General features: G+C 51.0%; 1 protein-coding gene across 1 annotated transcript in view; it reads right to left on the reverse strand.

Moving 5' to 3' along the window:
• Positions 1 to 16125, reverse strand: part of PDZK1 (PDZ domain containing 1) — a 35059-nt gene extending 18934 nt beyond the window's left edge. The window contains exon 1 of the mRNA XM_004619166.3: positions 15786 to 16125. The gene's annotated coding sequence lies outside the window, so the exon portion shown is untranslated. The remainder of the gene's footprint in view (positions 1 to 15785) is intronic.
• Positions 16126 to 19072: the final 2947 nt, after the last annotated feature.

A 19072-nucleotide genomic window follows, 5' to 3' on the forward strand; every position in this document is an offset into this window, starting at 1 on the left:
TGCTGTTGCCAGATCTACAATCTCAACTAACTTTCCATCTATGTTGATCGTCTAGCCTGCTAGTACCAGCTCCAGGTTCCCAGGAGAAGGCAAATCTATGTTGAAAATTTCCTCCAGACCCCTACCAGTTCTCAATTGTTCAGAACTGAAGGTCTCAGGGGTGGTGGGGGAGGGGAAAACCCTCTGAAATTTGGGAGTAATTATAGAGAAACTTCATCAAAATCCTACACAACATGAAACATCTTTAAAATAAAAATGAAGGCCATCCGATGCTACATTTCCATCCAGAGATGGAACTGTTTATGATCGGTATCTGTTTTGCTGGGGACCTCTCCTCGATGTTGATGGGGCTTTTGGGGTAGGCCTACGGGCTCATCAGGACCCTATAATGCAGCGCAGCTGGGGATCGAACTCTGGGCCTCACACGTGCAGGGCATGTGCTCTAGCGACTGAGCCATATCCTGGGCCCCATGAGCAACAGCTGTTTGTTGTTGTTCTCTTTTGTTTGGGGGCCACACCTGGCTCTACTCAGGGCTGCTTATTCCTGATCTGTACAGTCAGGGGGATTCAAACCAGGGTTGGCTGTGTGCAAACGCCTTAATCCCTGTTCTATCTCTTCCTCCTTATCATTTTTTGCTTGTTTTGGGGTCACAGCCAGCTGTGCTCAGAAATCACTCCTGACTCTGTGCTCAGGAATCACTCCTAGTAGTGGTCAGAGGACCCTGTGGGATGCCAGGGATCAAACCTTGGTCTGCCGTATGCAAGGTAGATGCCCTACCAGCTCCATTATCACTCCGGCCCCTTTCCAATCATTTCTAAGATATTCATCCCTCAAATTCAGGGAAGTTTGCCCACTATGTGTCAACCACAGAATAATGAATCTTTTTCTGCAGAACCAGGATTGAAAGTGAAATGACCAGATAGTAGGTCTCTGGAGAGGAAAAGAGGTCAAGTTTTCCCATGTCTCAGCTGAGGCCCTCAAAGGCCGACCTACCCAGAAAGACACAAGCTGTTTCTGGGTGAAATCTCAAGCAGGTTTGGGTTTGTGCTGTTGGCTGGTTAGACCCACTCAGTGCTGAGTCAGGGCTTTTCTGCACAACGCTGCTGACACGGACCAAATCAGCCACTCCCCAGGGAGATGAACGCCGGCAGGAGGTGTTTGTCCCTGAGAACCCCACATGTCCTCCCTTAGCCCCCCATGGACGGGTCAAGGCAGAGGCCCACGCCAACACGGGGAAACAGTCACCAACTTCTGCACCCTATGAAGAAAGCTGACTCGGGGTCCTGAAACACTCCCCCTCACCATGGTGCTGAGTTGATTTAACCAAATGTCCCCAAGGCTGGGCTCTGGTCCAGCTTCAGTCCTGGGTCTGCCTTATCCACACAGTGATGGATAAAGAAGGACGTGTCCCTCTGACACTGGGGCTCTGGGACCTGGGGCCATCATGGGGGTCTTTGATTTTGAGGAAGTCACTTCCTGCCTTGCCCAGCCTTCACCTCAGCTCCCTTAGAAAGTGCAGAGATCAGACGCCTCCAGGACACGTCTAATACCATATCAATAGATCAGTGGTTCACAATGGGCCCATTAAATCTCCAGCAGGCCTCATTCCCTGGTTCAAATAGCCAAAGTGAAATACAGGAAATGAAAAAAAAAGCAGTCACCACTCCTGTGCTCTGAACAGGAAAGTCGATTCTTGGCACCCAAGTTGCCTGCTGGAAAGAGAACAAAGAGCTGGCTGGAGGTCAGGAAGAACTTGGGGTGGGAGCCAGAGAGGCTTTGTATTAATCAGCCTTAATTATTAATCATACCTTCATCCCACACATTCTTCGAAAAGAATCAGAGCACTACCAGGAAAAGAGAATGAGAAGCCCGTGCGAAACAGAAACATGGGTGGAGGGGTGGGCACCTTTTAGAAGCGCAGGGCTTAGGACATGGCAACAATGAAGGGTCAGCAGGGTCTCGGGACGTGGACAGCGAAAGGAGCTGAAACCTCTGGGCTGGCTTCCACAGGCAGGGAAGAGGTGAGGAGACCCTCGGGGCTCTTCCAAACCCAGGTCGCCACCCGCCAGGCCTGGGTCCCAGCAGCAGGGAGAGCTGAGGGGTCGTGCTGTACAAGTCGGAGTGAGTAGCTGAGCAGGGTGGAAGCTGAAGGGCACCCCTCAGTGAGACTAGAGTTGAGGAGACTCCACTCCTGTGGTCCCCATGCCAGCAGCTGTCTGAGCGAGTCTGCGCCTCACCCAGCCCATCCAAAGGGCTGCTCCTGTGGAAAGGCCGGGCTGGGAGATGCCGCGGGCAGGGCCAGACAGAGCACAGGGATTTAGGCGCTTGCTTGCCTTGCATGTGGCCAACCTGGGTTCGATCTTCAGCACCACATGGGGTTCCCTAAACCCCACCAGGAGTTAGCCTCGAGCACTACCAGGTGTCAGCCAAACCTCCCCACTCCAGCAAAAAAAAAAAAAAAAGTTCTGGGCATAAAGGCCCATAAGCCTCTGAAGTGTAAACATCTTTTTTTTTTCTTTCTTTGGTTTTGGGGCAACACCGACAATGCTCGGGGGCTACTCCTGACTCTGCACTTTATTACTCCTGGCAGTGTTGGAGGAACATATAGAATGCTAGGGGGTCAAACCAGGTCAGCCGTGTGCAACCCTACCCACTGTACTTTTTCTCCAGCCCTTAAGTGACACTAAAATCCATCCTGAAAAATATTTGAGTTATTGGAAACTGACAAGACTATAAGCATTTCCCAAAACAAAATGTGGGGGAGCACTTCCTGGAGTGACCCTCAAACACTGAACCAGGAAGAGTGGCCCTCAAACATAGCCCTCAGCACCATGGGGCTTGGCCCCCAACAACAAGTAAACATGGGGTTCTCCAATATCCCCTGTTCAGAAGTAGCCCTGGGAGGGAGTTTCCCAAATACTCCTTTTTTAAAGGGAATTCTGAAGCTCCTGTAGATGAGATAAAACATAGGCAGGCAGATGGAGAGCTTCTTCTGAGACAGGAGAAGAAATGACAACTCCTCTAAGAGAGGAGTCGGCAAAAACGATGGCTTCTTCCTTCATCTCCTCAGCCACAGGGCTGCCCCCTCATGCCCGCAGGCCATGCCTGGTTTCATCTTATGAACTTGAACAATGAGCAGAAATTGTGACTCCATGGAGCAGCCCCAGAAACCTGCAGTGAATCCCACCACTGTCTGCACTGCTGTCTGGCTCAGCGTGCAGCTGCCCTTACTCCTCACACAAACCTTGAGGCTGAGGCCAAATCCTGGCAGCCCACACAGGAGACGGATGTCTGTGCTCAAACCACCCTTTGCTCCTCCTCTCCTCCCTCCGCGCCTTGGAATAAAACCCTCCCAGGTCAGAGAAGAATGTCAAGGTTGGCTGAACTATTAACAGTTGCTCTGAGTTCAGCTCTACCCAACCTGAGAAACCAAGGTGGCAGCGTGTCCAGGAGAGGCCCTGGAGCAGCCGTGCTGAGGACTCAGCCCCACCCACCTGGGGCCTTTTCAGTCCTGGAGGAGCCTGAGGCCACCAAACGTCTGGGACTGTGAGAACCTCACAAGGTTCTAGTTCTGAGTCAAGCAAACTTAGAAAATGGGCCAAAGAGATGGAGCAGGGGATAAGGTGTTTGCCCTACACATGCTGATCCTGGTTCATCCCCCGTACCACATCTGGTGGTTCCCTGATCTTACTGGGGTGGACCAACCCCCATCCCACCCCCAAATCTAACATCTTTAACAGCATCCGTGGGTTTTTGTCATATAAATTATGTCTCAGGCGTTCTTCCAATGCCAAAATTTAACCACTTTAGAAGCCAAGACTGTTCCTCTTTCTCCCCCATCTGTGGGTAGAGTCCAAAGCACCCTTCTGGGTGAGGCCCTTGCAGGCAGCAGGAAGTTCCATTGTTCATCCTGGGAGCCCTGCCTAAGCCTGGGCTCTGCTTCATCACCTCTTGATCCCCCCTACTTCTCCCCCACGGCCTCCAAATAATCCAGTTCAATGAGCGCATGGAGCTGGAGAAGACTATTTAGAAACCATGAGCAGAGGTCTTCGACTGTCTACCAAACGTCAAGAAGACGTTTGCCCAAGCTGAATTTCATTGTCCACTCCATCAAGTTCATCTCAGCAGTATCAGCAACCCTGCTGAGTGGTCCATGGGATCAAGCGAGGCAACACTGCTCTTCTCAAGGGGCTTCACTGTTCAATAGGGGTGAAGGGAAATTGTTAGTACAAAGTTAGCTGTTGGGCTAAGATGTGGCTCGCCGAATGGAGCACACGCTTAGTATGCGAAAGACCCTGAGTTCCATCCCTACTATGGTGTGGGCCACCCAGAGCCACTGGCTGCCAACCTGGCAGCTCCTAAGCACCACTGAGAGCCAAAAGGAACCAACAAAAGCGCCGCCCAAGGAGCAGAATGCAAGTGCCACAGAGGAGAAGCTAAAGCAGACCGTGGGTACAGACATGAGACCGTTTTGTTTGGGAGTCTCGTCCAGCCATGCTCAGGGATGACTCCTGGTTTTGTGCTTAAGGATCACTCCTGGTTTCAGGGGACCATAAGTGATGCTGGGCAGACATTGAAACTGGGTTGGCATATGCAAGGCAAGGGTCATCCCACTGTCCTATCTCTCCGGGAGAGACTATTTCTGAGACTGATGTGGATGCTGAGAGTTCTGCGGGGAAATGCTGGGTATGGTCGGAGCAGAGGTGAATCCCAGCTGCGGGTCACTGCAGAGGCCATGCGGCTTGGTCTGGGGGCCAGGGTACCCCTCAGGCCTTTACAGAGGACTGGCAGCATCAGAGTCAGGCTCCAGGAATGATCTGTGAGAGGAGCTGGGGGCCACATCAGAGACTCCTAAACGGGCCTGTGCCAGCATTGAGGGGATGGAACTGCAGGGCAGTGACCCCAAGCAACAGGCCCTCCTGACACTTCGGCCCTGGGCTCAGATTTTTCCATGGGGCAGTGGCAATCATGTGCATCCCCCAGGCTAACTTGCCTGGTCAGGCCAGTGTCGGAGGCCCAGTGGGAGCCAGGCCCAGGAGGTGCCTCCAACAGCTCCCCACATGCTCCACACCTGACTCCCCTGGCAGGCAAATGGCTGGCTGCTGGGTCACAGCAGGCAACAAGGGCCTGTACCACACAAGCAGTGCCCACGGGTGCCACCTTGCTGGCCAGAGCTGGGCAAGTCTCAACTGGCGGCTTCGCCACAGTGGCCAGTTGCCTGCTTTCCCAGGGGGAGCCCCAGGTGAGACTTTTCCACTGGCCATCCTTGACCCTTCCCTCCTTAGCGCCTGACATGCCTTCAGCTCCACACTCGTGTCCCACATGCTGCAGGCCAGATGGAAAAATTAGGATCTCTCAGGAGCAATAGCACAGCAGTAAGGTGTTCGCCTTTCACACGCCCGACCCAAGTTCGATTCCTCCACCACTCTCGGAGAGCCCAGCAAGCTATCAAGAGTATCGCGCCTGCACAGCAGAGCCTGGCAAGCAACCCATGGCGTTTTGGATATGCCAAGAACAGTAACAATAAGTCTCACACTGAGAGACATTACTGGTGCCCGCTCGAACAAATCGATGAGCAATGGGATGACAGTGACAGTGACAGGAGAGAACCAGGATTGAAGGCGGCATGACCCGACGGGACAGGTGTCCTCGTGAGAGGAAGGGTGGCAAGAGGACTTTCCATGGAGGGTACACAGCCAGTGACAAGCCAAGGAGGAGGGAAGGGAGAGAAAGGAAGAGAAGGGAAGGGAAGGCAACTAAGCATGTTTCCTGAAAAAAAGCAAGACCCGCAAGAGATAGTGTCATCATGAGGAGTGAGATGGTCAAGTCCACCTGAGGTGGGTCTGAACTAGAGGATGAGGCAGACCGTCCAGAGCACCTGCCCACAGCACCAGTGAAGTCTTAGTAAGAGTCCAAAAGCACATGGATGAAGGAGGAAGCCATGGGGGAAAACTGTCTAGGGGACATCACTGCTGAGAGAATGGAGAGTAGGAAGGCCGGGATTTCACAGTGTGGTCAAAACTTAAAACTGAATTTCTACCTAGGAGAGCTAAACAAGGCCAAAGAGAAAGTGCCTGAGTGGGAAGGGGGAGCCCAAGACACAGGAGACTAAGAATCAAGTGGATAATAAGCAGTGAACACGATGGTTGTGGAGCATCAGAGATAGCAGGAGGAGGGCGGAGCGCAGCCTGGAGGGAATGAAGGTGTACCATTTAGTTCCCAAGAAAGAAACAGTTCAGAAAACAATTGGATGTGTGTATGGAGAGATGGAGAACGTATAAAGTGGGTTCTGCTCTACAGGAGGACACGTGCTTACCGGGGCAGGAGAGATATATGGGGGGAAAAATGAGATAAAGTGCAAAATAAGGTCACTTGCCTCAGCTTGTCTCTCCTGCAAAGAGCTGACACAAATCAAGAATGTGGAGATAAGGAGCAAGGTATTCACTCTGCATGAGGGGATCCAAAAGCATAGCTTCCAAGTTCTCAAGATAAATTGGAAATCTCAGTTTATGCCAAGCATCCTCACCTTTAAAACCTGGATAGTGGCCAGCATCTATGAAATCCCACGTAAAGCAGACCTGAGTTTCTGGCTAGCAGCTGGGATCTCCACAGCTAAGGAGGTAGCTTAAATGGCTTGCCTGGGTATGATCCTCCACAACACCTCGTCCCCAGCATTGCTGGGAGTGTCCCCAAAACCAAAAGGGGTAGAGAGACAGGATAGTGGGGTAGAGGATTTGCTTGGCCTGAAGTGACCCCTGAGCACAGAGGTACAAGTAAACCCTGAGCACTGCCAGGGAGAGTCTAAAGTGAACCTGTAGTTATGTGGTTGACATGAAGGCAATTTGTATTTTTTTTTCATCTCCCCAGCATACTAAGATACATTAAAAGGAACATGGGCTTTTAAGTCCCCATGTCACCACTGGCTGGCTGCAATGCCACAAACATCTTCCTGAATTTTGAGCTGCAGAGGGAATCACACTTGGAGTAGGAAATGCATATGGCAAGGGAAGTTTGTGGAGGGGCGCAGGGAAGGGTTTTGACTGTGAAGCATCTCAACACTGCAAAGTCCGGTCCGTGACCAACTTCCTGGCCTCAGGCAGTGGCCCTCATGCCCTGGGAATCCTTTTCCTGTAAGAATATTTCCACAGAAAAGAATGGGCCAGATGGGGCTGGAGCGATAGCGCAGCGGGTAGGGCATTTGCCTTGCACATGGCCGACCTGGGTTCGATTCCCAGCATCCCATATAGTCCCCTGAGCATCGCCAGGAGTAATTCCTGAGTGCAGAGCCAGGAGTAACCCCTGTGCAATGCCGGGTGTGACCCAAAAAGAAAAAAAAAAAAAAGAATGGGCCAGATGATGCCCCAGGGCCAGGCAGTCGCCTTGATTCTGGGCCCAGGAATTCTGCCTGCCCACTAGAGACCACTGCTGCCCAGATAGTAACTCCACAGAAGTCAAGGCTGGAAAACTTGTTCCCCAGGGAATAAAGTCCTAATAATAAACCTAGATCTTTCTGAACCAAGAACTATCCCAAAAGTTTGGACAGGTGAAAAAAATTACCCAAAAGGAAACCAACATATGTTGGGTCTAATCTTAGGCCTGGAGATGTAAGATTCCAGGGATCTTTCCCAGAAGTTCCCAGTCCCACTCTAAGCTGTCCAGAAAGTACCAACATGTCAATCAGAGAATCTCTCTCATATATGTGAGCAGGTGACAGAGCAATCAAGGAACCCAAAGAATAGACCAGGGCAGAGAAGATGCCACTGCCATAAGCAAACAAGGGCTTGCCGGGACTGTCTGGCCTCAGCATGGCTTCTGGCAACCAGGGGAGGAACAAATGAATAGGCTCCCACCCCAGATAGCATCACTGAATCCCAAAAAGATTAGGGAAAGAATGTAAGATAAACTACATTCCACTGGGAAGTGGGGAAACAAAAGTGGCTATTATCTGCAGGTGATTCCTAGCAGAAGATTCCTGCTACTCCCAAAGTCCAGGACTCTGTAAACTGGTTCTATAAATACAGTGACCTACAACTAGTCACGAGTACTCTGGACCCAACACCATCTTATCTCAGCCGAGGAACCATGGACACAGTCAGGGTCTGAGTTCAAGAGAACATCACCTCTCCCCACCAAGGGCTTATGTAACCTGAAGAAAGCTGAAAACAGCAAAAGCTCTGCAGGGAGAGGAATAATGTTTAATCCTACTAACTGCAGAGTAAGGACAATTGACTGTAAACCTAGGATGGAAGCATAGAGCAAACGATGCATTTCAAGGCAGCAGGAAGGAAGCAAGAGTAGGGGCTCTTGGAAATGCTCACCCTCAATGCTCCTTGAGGCTTGGGTTTTTTTGCTTTTTGAGGGTGATGGGGGGGTCACACCCAGTGATACTCAGGAGTTATTCCTGGCTCTGCACTCAGGAATTTTTCCTGGCAGTTCTCTGGGGACCATATGGGATTCAGGGATCAAACCCGGGTCCACCTCAAGCAAGGAAGGCAAGTGCCTCTATAACTCTGGCCCCCAAATGCTCCTTGTTTTGCCCTGGGCTCTGGCACCCTCTGAAAACTTCAACTTGCAGAGAGCACTGTTTCCAGAGAGCCCAGCAGGCATATCCACCCAGTGAGCCTTCTGGAGAAATCCCTGACCTGTGCACACATCTGTGCAGTGAAGGGGGCAAACATGACATAGACTTCTGTGGAAAAATTCACTTGGTGGGTCCTGGTGATGTTAAGTCAGCAGCTGTAGAGAAGCTGAACGTCCCTCACAGCCAGATGCCTGGCGCAGCTCCTTGCCCGTGGCAGCCCATTTGCCTTTTTTCAGAACCTTCTCCAGCTCCAGCTGCTTCCAACAGCACAAAGAAATTCCATTTTATCTACTTAGGTACTGACTGATGTTTCAAGCATGTAACAGATAAAGACATTCAACATTCAATGTTACCTTTCTTCAATGCTTTGATTGGGGAAGACACCAGTGTATCTTTGCTGCATATAATATATCTAAGACCTAAGACCACCTGGAATTTGCCTTTGAAAAAACAAGACCTATGAAAATTCAAGTAGAGAGAAAGAGAGGGAGAGAGGGAAAGAGGGAGGGAAAGGGAGTTAGTTAGAGAGAGAGAGAGAGAGAGAGATGTAGAGGAATGTGATCATGGATCTGGTGAGTAATTCTTCTTGCTCACAGATGATAGGGACAGTAATCTGCTTATCAAGTTCATTTGACTCACTGGTGCTAAATACATACCATCTACCCCTCCCACACACTCAATGTCCCACCTACCCTCACCCAGTCATCCAGAGTGATACTTCGACCTATACTGCAGGACTCTGGACTGAAGTTCTAGAATTTCTACTCTTGTTTATCTGAGACTTCTCCAAGCTGGAAGATGGATAGAGTAGATGCCCTGTGGAAACAGTTCCTGCATTCCCAAAGTGTGAGGAGTAGGGGAGGGGAAGAGGGCGGGTGGGACGCAGACTTCCCTGAGGCAGTTTTGTAAGACCTTGTCTTAGAAAGTCTTGTCTTCCAAGGCCCTCTGAATGGCCTCTCCACCCTCTTCTTTCCTCTGTACTTATCAAAGTCCTCCACCACCAAGTACCTGCTGTCACTGCCAGAGAAACTGTTCTTTTTTGTTCTTATGCAGGTCTAGAACACCATCAAGAAGCAAAATGAAAAATTTTGCATGGCAGAACAAACACACCCAACAGATACCCCACTGAATGGGAGAAAATGTGTTTACACACAGCACATAAGACAAAGGGTTAAGATTTAAAATCTACAAAGCACTCACAAAACCTTATATTCAACCTCTGTGAAAAAGAGTATGAAGAGTAAAAAAAGAGAGAGAGAGAAGTGCCTTCCATAGAGATGAGGGGGCGGAAGCAGGAGGGAAACTGGGGATATTAGTGGTGGGAAATGCACACTGGTGAAGGAAGGGGTGTTGGAACATTATATGACTGAAACCCAATCATGATCAACTTTGTAAATGTGCATCTCACTGTGACTCAATAGAAAGAAAGAAAGAAAAGGAAGAAAGAAAGAAAGAAAGAAAGAAAGAAAGAAAGAAAGAAAGAAAGAAAGAAAGAAAGAAAGAAAGAAAGAAAGGAGGAAGAAGGAAGGAAGAAGAGAGAGAAAGAAAGGAAGAAAGGAAAGAAGAGAAAGTAAGAAAGGAGTATAGAGACATCTTTAAAAATGAAGAATGGTGGGGCTGGAGTGATAGCACAGCGGGTAGGGCGTTTGCCTTGCACGCGGCCAAGCCGGGTTCGAATCCCAGCATCCCATATGGTCCCCTGAGACCGCCAGGGGTAATTCCTGAATGCATGAGCCAGGAATGACCCCTGTGCATTGCCAGGTGTGACCCAAAAAGCAAAAAAATAAAATAAAATAAAAATGAAGAATGGGACAAAGCGAATAGGTACTTGCTTTGTACATGGCCAACCCGGGTTCAATCCCCAGAGCACTGCCAGGAGTGATCCCTAAGCACAGCCATGAAAAATCCCTGAAGCCCTGAGCACAGCCAGATGTGGCCAAAAAATAAATAAGCAAGAACTAATAACAAAGATTTGGAGGATTTTTTTTCTTTTTATGGCTTGTGGTACCATTTCTTAACATCTACCCAAGAACACAAAAATATGAACTCAAACAGACCTATGCACACCCCAGTTCACTGCAGCACTAAGCACAATATCTAGGATATGAAAACAATCCAAATGTCTACAACGGTGAACAGATATAGCAGTTATCTACATACCCTAGAATACCAAGCAGCCACAAAAAAAGGATGAAATCACGAGATTTGCTGCACTTGGATGGAACTGGAGCACCTCAGGTCAGCGAACTAAGAGGGGGCAGGAAAAAGCCCAAATGACCTCACTCATCTATGGTAAAGGAAGAAACATAATAAGGGCACAGACTGTATCTGAACGGGACAAACTCTTGATATTTGAAAACAAAATTAAGATTCCCATGCAGTGCAGGGAGGAGGCAGAGCAGAGGGGCCCCAAAATGGGGGAGTGGGGTCGGGGGTCTTGGGCACCTTGGTAGTGGTGAAGAAAATCCTGAAACCAACACTACTGCAAACATTTTCCCTAAACAGCAACAAACAACAAACTGAATCAATGCATTTTCTTAAAAATTGGAAGTCCATGGTTAAAGAAACTTTGGAACATCTATACAATGGAATACTATGCAGCTGTTAAAAAAGATGAAGTCATGAACTTTGCATATAAGTGGGTTAACATGGAAAGTATCATGCTAAGTGAAATGAGTCAGAAAGAGAGAGACAGACATAGAAAGATTACACTCATCTGTGGAATATAAAATAACAGAGTCGGAGACTAACACCCAAGAATAGTAGAAGTAAGTACCACGAGGTTGGTTCCATGGCTTGGAAGCTGGCCTCACATGCTGGGGGAAAAAGGCAGCTCAGATAGAGAAGGGAACACCAAGTCAAATGTGGTTGAAGAACCCGCACGGGGAGGGAGATGCGTGCTGAAAGTAGACTAGAGACTGAACACGATGGCCACTCAATACCCCTAGTGCAAACCACAACACCCAAAAGGAGAGAGAGATCAAAAGGGAATGCCTGCCACAGAGGCGGGGTGGGGTTGGGGGATGGGATTAGGGGGTGGGAGGGATATTGGGTTCATTGGTGGTGGAGAATGGACACTGGTGGAGGGATGGGCTCTTGAACATTGTATGAGAGAAACACAAGCATGAAAATGTGTAAATCCGTAACTGTACCCTCACGGTGATTCACTAATTTAAAAATAAATAAATTTTTTAAAAATTGGAAGTCCAGACTCCTGGATTAGCCTTTGAGGCTCAGTACAACTTTCCCTCCCACTCCTCCGAAAGACCCAACTGGCCCATCCGTACACACACACACACACACACACACACACACACACACACACACACACACACACACACACACACACACCAGCCTGCCCTTTGCTCATGCCACATGCTCAGCCTGATTACTGATTCAAGTAAGTACTGAGCAAACAGCTTTTCCAAGTGAATGACTACAAGACCTTCTCTCAAGGCTCAGTTCAAATGTAAGGTTACGTATAAAGCCTTCCTTGACCACCACACTCAGAAGGTGTCAAGCAGCTTTATATAACTCAAACCTGCTAGGGCTGCTGCTGTGAGCAGATTCCAGAGTTCAGCCCCAATCAGACAGGACCCTGCCTCAAGCTGCCCCCCAGGACGGTGGAAAGGTAAGACTCAAACTACCTTTAGTAGCACTAGAATATTTGAGAAACATTGACATTTCATCTTATTATACATTCTGATGAAACTCCTACCGGGCTCCAAGAACCAGCCTAAATACCTTTTATCAGCTCTCACTTACTCTTTTTTTCTTTTTTAGTGAAGGAAAGGTTGATTTTATGGAACAAATCTTGCTTAGAAAGATGGGAGGAGAGAAAATGAGGAAATACGTGTTCAAGAGAACACAGGCTTCTCCAGAGTGGAAATAGGTGAACAAAGGAGCAGAGATTAACAACACATGTGCAAGAAGGAACTCGGGCTGGAGAAGCAGGCCTCTCTTGCCCTTTTAATTCATCTAAAAGGAAAATTTTTTGGTGGCAGAGAGGGGTCACACCCAGCGGTGCTCAAGAGTTATTCCCAGATCTGCACTCAGAATTACTGCTGGTGGGACTTGAGGGACCATATGGGATGCCAGGGATCAAACCCCAGTCAGCCGCGTATAAGGCAAGTGCCCTGTCCACTGTACTATTGCTCTGTCCCATTCATTTACTCTTAATTATAATCTCAAAGGTGGAGAAAAAACCCAGAAAGTTCAGTTGGATTTTCACAGCTATTTGGCTTATTTAGGATTCCCCCCTCCCCTCCATGTTTTTTTTTAATACTTTTTAATAAATGTTTTTTGCTTTTTTGGGTCACACCCGGCGATGCACAGGGGTCACTCCTGGCTCTGCACTCAAGAATCACCCCTGGCAGTGCTCAGGGGACCATATGGGATGCTGGGAATTGAACCCAGGTTGGCCGCGTGTAAGGCAAATGCCCTACCTGCTGAGCTATTGCTCCAGCCCACTTTTTAATAAATTTTTGTTTGATTAGTTTGGAGGCCACACTTGGCAGTGCTCAGAGAATCACATGTGATGCCAGGAATTGAATCAGGATTGTGGCCACCACAACCACATCCAAGACAAGCAGCTTCCCTCCTGTCATATCTCTCTGTCCTGATACAATGATACAATGTTACTGGGTCACACAAGACCATATAAGTTTTAGAAGTACAGCATCACACCTCACCATACAGGTATACCACATTGTACCCCAAACCAGAGGCCTAACCCCCATCACTATCAAATAAACTTCTAGTACAGGGTTAAGGCACTTGCCTTGCATGTAGCTGAGAAACACCCCACCCACATCCCGCTCATCCCCAGAGCACCACCAGGAGTGACCCCTGAGCACAGAGCTAAGTGCAGTCCCTGAGGATCATTCTGTGTGGTCCCAAAAATTTAAAAAATAAAAATAATTTTAAAATTGACTTCTCCTACCCCCTCCTCCCACCACTAATTGATAAGCAACTGGGCCCTAGTTGACTCTAGGTTCCACCCATGGCCTACCCCATCTCCCAACCAATGAATTGGGGAAAATAAGCAGGAGGAGGAGGAGGAGGAAGAGAAGGAAGAGGGGGAGGAGCAAGAGGAGGAAGAAGAGGAGGAGGAAGCAAAGGAGGAGAAGGAGGAAGGCAGCCAGCAAGAGAGATGGTTTATCTGTGTTCCAGGAAGGCGTGAGGACCAGGGGAGTCCAGAGAGCAGGGCTGAGTGTGGAGCGGCCACTGGAGCAGTGGGTTCAGAGGTGCTTCCATGTTTCTGTTACAAGAGGCTGAACGCACTCTCTGGTCCTTGTGGAGTCCCCTCCTTCCCTAGGCCCCGCCCTTCCCCATCCAGTCCCGCAGCATGACCACGAGGACCTGTTACGTGCACTTGTCCCTAAGGGAGTAGGGGCTTCAGCGTGAGACTGTTAGAGCTCCCGATTCCAGTCCCGGCACCCTTAAGTCACCATCCCCACCAGATACAGACCAACGACACCCAGGCAGGCCTTAGTGAAGGACCCAGGAAAAGCAAACATGTGGCGGCAGCTTGCTGCTCTCAGCAGATCCCTAGGCAATCAACGTGAAAAGCTGTCAACCAAGATGTGCCCAGAGATGGACCCAGAGTCTCCGCTGACCGAGACAGCAGGGGAGTTCTCCAGCCCTGATGACCTTAAGATCTGCTTTCGAGCTGCAGTTCATTCCTGCGGCTCCCGTGCAGCCCATCCTCTGAGCCAGGCTAGGAGCTGGGATTACAGCAGATGACACAAGAGCCAGGTGATAAATAAAAGCCAACAAGACCTTTCTGGAGATAAAGGCTACAGATGATATGCAACAGTGCGGGTGGAAGTCCTTCAGGGGCTGGGGGACATTTGAACTCAGTCCCAAGGACAAAGCAGCCCGTTTCCAAGCCCCGGGATCTGTTCTGCTTTTCAAGCTTGAAAAGACATTCACAATCGTGTAACCCCAACACCTTGTTTAGAGATGGTTTAGCACGAGGGGAAGCCTGGGGCCAGGCTGCCGTCCAGTCCCACGGCTCACTGCCCCCTCCATCCCACTGAGCTCTGGACACACCCCTTTGAAATGTGGTCCTAGTCGGGCTTACTCCCCAACACCTCCTCTTTAGCACAGCCCTGAGAAGAGGCAGAAAGTTCTGCTAGATGATGACGTGAAAGCCAGCTCCTGTCAGACTGGAGACTTCCTGACCGCCTGTCACTGACAAACGACCGAAGCCGGGATCATCTGGGCCACAGCCCCCATGTCCCAGCCCCGGATGGGACTGAGCCGGCAAGAGTGCAACATCCCGAGCGATTTCCCTGTTCCTGGTGCAGAGAACACACAGAGCCCAAGACAAGGATGACTGCCTCAGTCCTAACACAAAGACTCAAAGTCCCTGAGTTATTTGCTGCAAGAAAGAACAGGAGTCCTGGGGCTCAGACAACTGCCCCGCCCCCAGCCCCCAGACTTCTGGACACAGGTGAAAAAGGGCTATAGGAACGAGAGGAAAGTGTTTTCAGGGGCCAGGATCTTGGCACCCCAAGTCTCTGCTTCCCAAAGTGGGTGATGTCCCTGTGAGCGCCGGAACAGTCAGCAGGGGGTGTGGGTGATTAGCTTTGCGTGCAGTCTACATAAATAAAATAGATTTCCAGGGAGGCCACTGAGTGAGTTTTTTTCTCTGAAAAGGGGGCGGTAGCCCAATGTGTCTGGAAACCTCTGTGCTTGGTGAGAGCTACACCACAGCCTGGGGGGCCGCCTCAGCTAAGACAAGTCATCTCCTCCCAAACCCACCTGCACAGACCCGAAGCATCAGCAGAAAGTGCTGGAAGGAATAAAATACACAAGCAAAGGGTTTTCTGACCCAAAGCTCACCCAAGAGCAGCACCTGGAGAATCAGGCTTTCCACTGCGGACAGCCTGGAAATGCCCAGATCCTGCTGGACCCTGGGGGACAGTCGCTGAAGCTGGACCGTCCTGGGCTGCTTCCAGGAGCCAGTCCCTAAAGCCAGACGCGCGGCCTGCGGCACGAGTCTCTGCTTGACCTGAGATCTTTTGCTCACCCCCTGACCTTCATCAAAGCCCCCAGGGAAAGCCGTGGGCAGGGGAGAGATTGCTGCCTGAACAGAGGCGCCCCCTGGCCCCCGCTTCCCAAGGCCCAGCTCCTTCCAGGGGGAGAAGGAAAAAGGGAAAGGCAGGTCCCGCCGCAGGACGCCCAGCTGGTTCCTACCTGGATCTGGAGCAGGAGCAGCTGTGGGTCGCGGAATTCGCTCTGCGCTGAGCTCTCGCCTCGGAACTCGCTGGACTTTGAACCAAGATTGATTTAAAAGCTGATGTATTTACCAGGGATGTGCGGTCTGGGTTCAGGTGACCTCTGTCCTGCGTGCCGCCGCGGCTGGGGCTGAGCGGAGACTCCGGCCCACCTGCCTCCCGCCGGGCTGCGGAGGACACTGGGGGAGGTGCCTGGCCGCCCCCGCCTCTCCCCTGCTCACACCCAGCCCCAGCTCCGGCTCCTGCAGAGCTGAGACCCGACCCGGGGCAGTGGTCAAGCATCCTCCACTCTGAGGGATTCCCGGAGCAGGCCACGGTGCCCCCAAGAAGTGGGGGGACCCCCCCACCAGGGAGGCTTTCTTGCCAGAAGCCCCCGCTCCTCCAGCCCCCCTTCCTCTCTCTCTCTCTCTCTCCCGGGGTCCCTGTCTCTGGACTCAGCGGCCCACTCCCGCCCCCTCCCCTGTGTCAGTCTCTCAGGAGAGTCCAGGTGGGTGGCAGCCCCGCCACCGCCCCTGGGCAGCCGCCCTGTCTGCAACACCCACACAAGCAGAGCGCACTGACCTGGGCAGTCCAGGCCGGGAACCGGGCCGAGAGGCGCTGCAGGCAGTGGGGCAGGGTGGTGGGAGGCCTCTGGGCGCGCAGCCCTTAGGGCTGTGAGGCCGGGTGGGCGGGGGCGGGGGCGGGGTGGGGGGATGGCCCACACCTGCGTAGCTCGTGCTCCACCTTGGCGGCCCCTCGCGGGCCCTGGGAAGTTGACGGAGCCACGGGGACTCAGGTGCTGGGTGAATCAGCCTCACCCTCCTCCCTCATCTGTCAGTCCTTGTTCTCATTTCCAGGCGTGTCCTTGTGCCTTAAGTCAGGATGGCTCACCTGGCCAGGCACCGCCAGGGTTCCCGCAGACACTGACGTCTTCGAGCTTCACACCAACACACCGAGGCTGGCAGACCCACTGCGATTCCATCGTGCCCAGGCCTGGCCCTAGACCCCTGGTGGGTCCATGTTACGCCTATAATCGAGTCTAACAGTGAAGGAATTCTTCTAGGGGTGACTAGAAAATTGCCTGCAATGATCACAAGTTGTTAAACTACCTAAAATGGGTGAATTACACTGCATGTAAATCAAACGCTCATTGTTGGGGCTGCAGTGATAGTACAGAGGGTACTATCTTGCCTTCTGCATGGCTGACCCAGGTTCGATCCCTGGCACTGCATATGGTCCCCTGAGCACTGCCAGGAGTGGCCCCAAAGCCAAAAAGATAGAAATAAATAAAATTTTCATTGTTAAATGGCCTGCAGCAGTAGCATTTGTTCCTGAAACTTTAAAATATTTGGATAACAGGAGAGAATGGAAGGAAAAGCCCCCATTGTGGAGATGCCACCCAGACCCCAAGCAACAGAATTCCCAGCCTCCAGTCTTGGACCCCACAGAGATAAAGCAAATAAACACAAGCCTTAACACTGGAAAGCCTGGAGGCCTTTGATAGCCAAAGATGCGGGGAGCTCAAAATTAAATAGATCTTAGCAACTTCTCCTCCCGCTTTTTTTTTTTTTTTTTTTTTTTTTTGCTTTTTGGGTCACACCCGGCAATGCACAGGGGTCATTCCTGGCTCATGCACTCAGGAATTACCCCTGGTGGTGCTCAGGGGACCATATGGGATGCTGGGATTCGAACCTGGGTCGGCCGCGTGCAAGGCAAACGCCCTACCCGCTGTGCTATCCCTCCAGCCCCTCGCTCTTTTTTTAATGGCCAAACACTTTCCCCGAACGAGGAGATTCTCCCTCACTCCCATTTGGATTTAAAACACTCACAGCAGGGCTGGGAGACAGCCAGCAGTGAGGGCGACACTTAGCATCATCGATGTGGCTTCACTCCCTTGTACAACCAAGTCCCCGGGTATTGCTAGGGACAGCCCTGGAACTGAGGGGGGCAGGTATACCCTGTGCCCATCACTACAAGGGCTACTCAGTTGCCTGAGAATTCCCAGGACTCCTGTGCACTGCTTGAGACCCGCACCAACACTCCCAACCAAAAAAAAAAAAGGATCTGCCTAGAGACCAGTCAAAGGCAACCACATGACCCCAGTGTGCAGGACTCTGACCTCTGTCCCTGGCTTCACATGGCCCATCTGAGCATCCCCAGGAAAACCCCAAACAGATAAAAGCTCTGCCTCGTGTGAGTCTGTTCAGATTCGTGCAGAGCAGTGGGTTCCCCGGGCTGCTGCTGTAGATCTTGGCGTTACTGAGAAGGGAAAGAAAAGTGACAGCGCGCCAAGGCTGCCTCTCTGCCATCACTGCCAGCCCTCACTCAGCCCTATGCTGGAGTGAGACAGTTGGAGTTCCCCCAGCCCAGGTGCACGGCCAAGCTCAGAGGGTGCCACCGGGCACCTGCCTGTCTCTTTCTAGGGTGGTTGTTTGTGTTCTTTCGAGGAACACCCTTGAGTCTTGAACCCAACACCTGCCTTTGCCTCTGGGGAGATGCCTGGGGAGATCGCAGTGTATATCTCCTGGGTCACCTCCAACTCTGTGACCCAAAATAGCCTGAGTCCTGGGCCACCCTGCCCTGGAGTGTTTACGGCGCAGTCCTGATTCCTGTGGAATGAGCAGGTGGAGAATTACGAGCAAGGGCGTTGGCATCAAACAGACACTTGATTGAATCCTCAATCTGTTACTGATGGTTTCGAAATTTTTTATTGTAAGTTCAGGTATGTCTAGGCTTTATCTGTGGGACTCTGGAAACCTGGGCAGAGGGGTTGTTTCTGCTCTTTTAGGGTTCCGCGCCCCTCTGTTTTGAGACTACACCCAGTGGTGCTCAGGGCTTACTCCTGACAGACTCAGGGAACCATATGGGTATAGAGTTTAGAACCCTGGTCAGCCGCATGCAAAGCAGCTGTACCACCTCTCTGGCCCCTGCTTTTGCTTCCATCCTCCTCCATTGATGGGACAATGAGGACACAAACTTGAGTCCAGCTAGTGGAAGTTATTTGCCTTCATGTCTCTAGACTATTGTTCCTCAACTCTTTTCAAACCATGGCCCCCTTCCCACCTGGTATCCTTTCTATGGGACCCCACCCCCACCCTGTCCTACTGGTTGGTCCCCTAGTCTCATACTGTGAACCCCCCCTTCCTCCACCACCACTTACAAAATCTCTACTGTGCCCCTTAGAATATCCTGGTGGGGGCTGGAGTGATAGCACAGCGGGTAGGGCATTTGCCTTGCACATGGCCAACCTGGGTTCAATTCCCAGCA

Source organism: Sorex araneus, chromosome 5, assembly GCF_027595985.1.
Source record: "Sorex araneus isolate mSorAra2 chromosome 5, mSorAra2.pri, whole genome shotgun sequence".
NCBI lineage: Eukaryota > Metazoa > Chordata > Mammalia > Eulipotyphla > Soricidae > Sorex > Sorex araneus.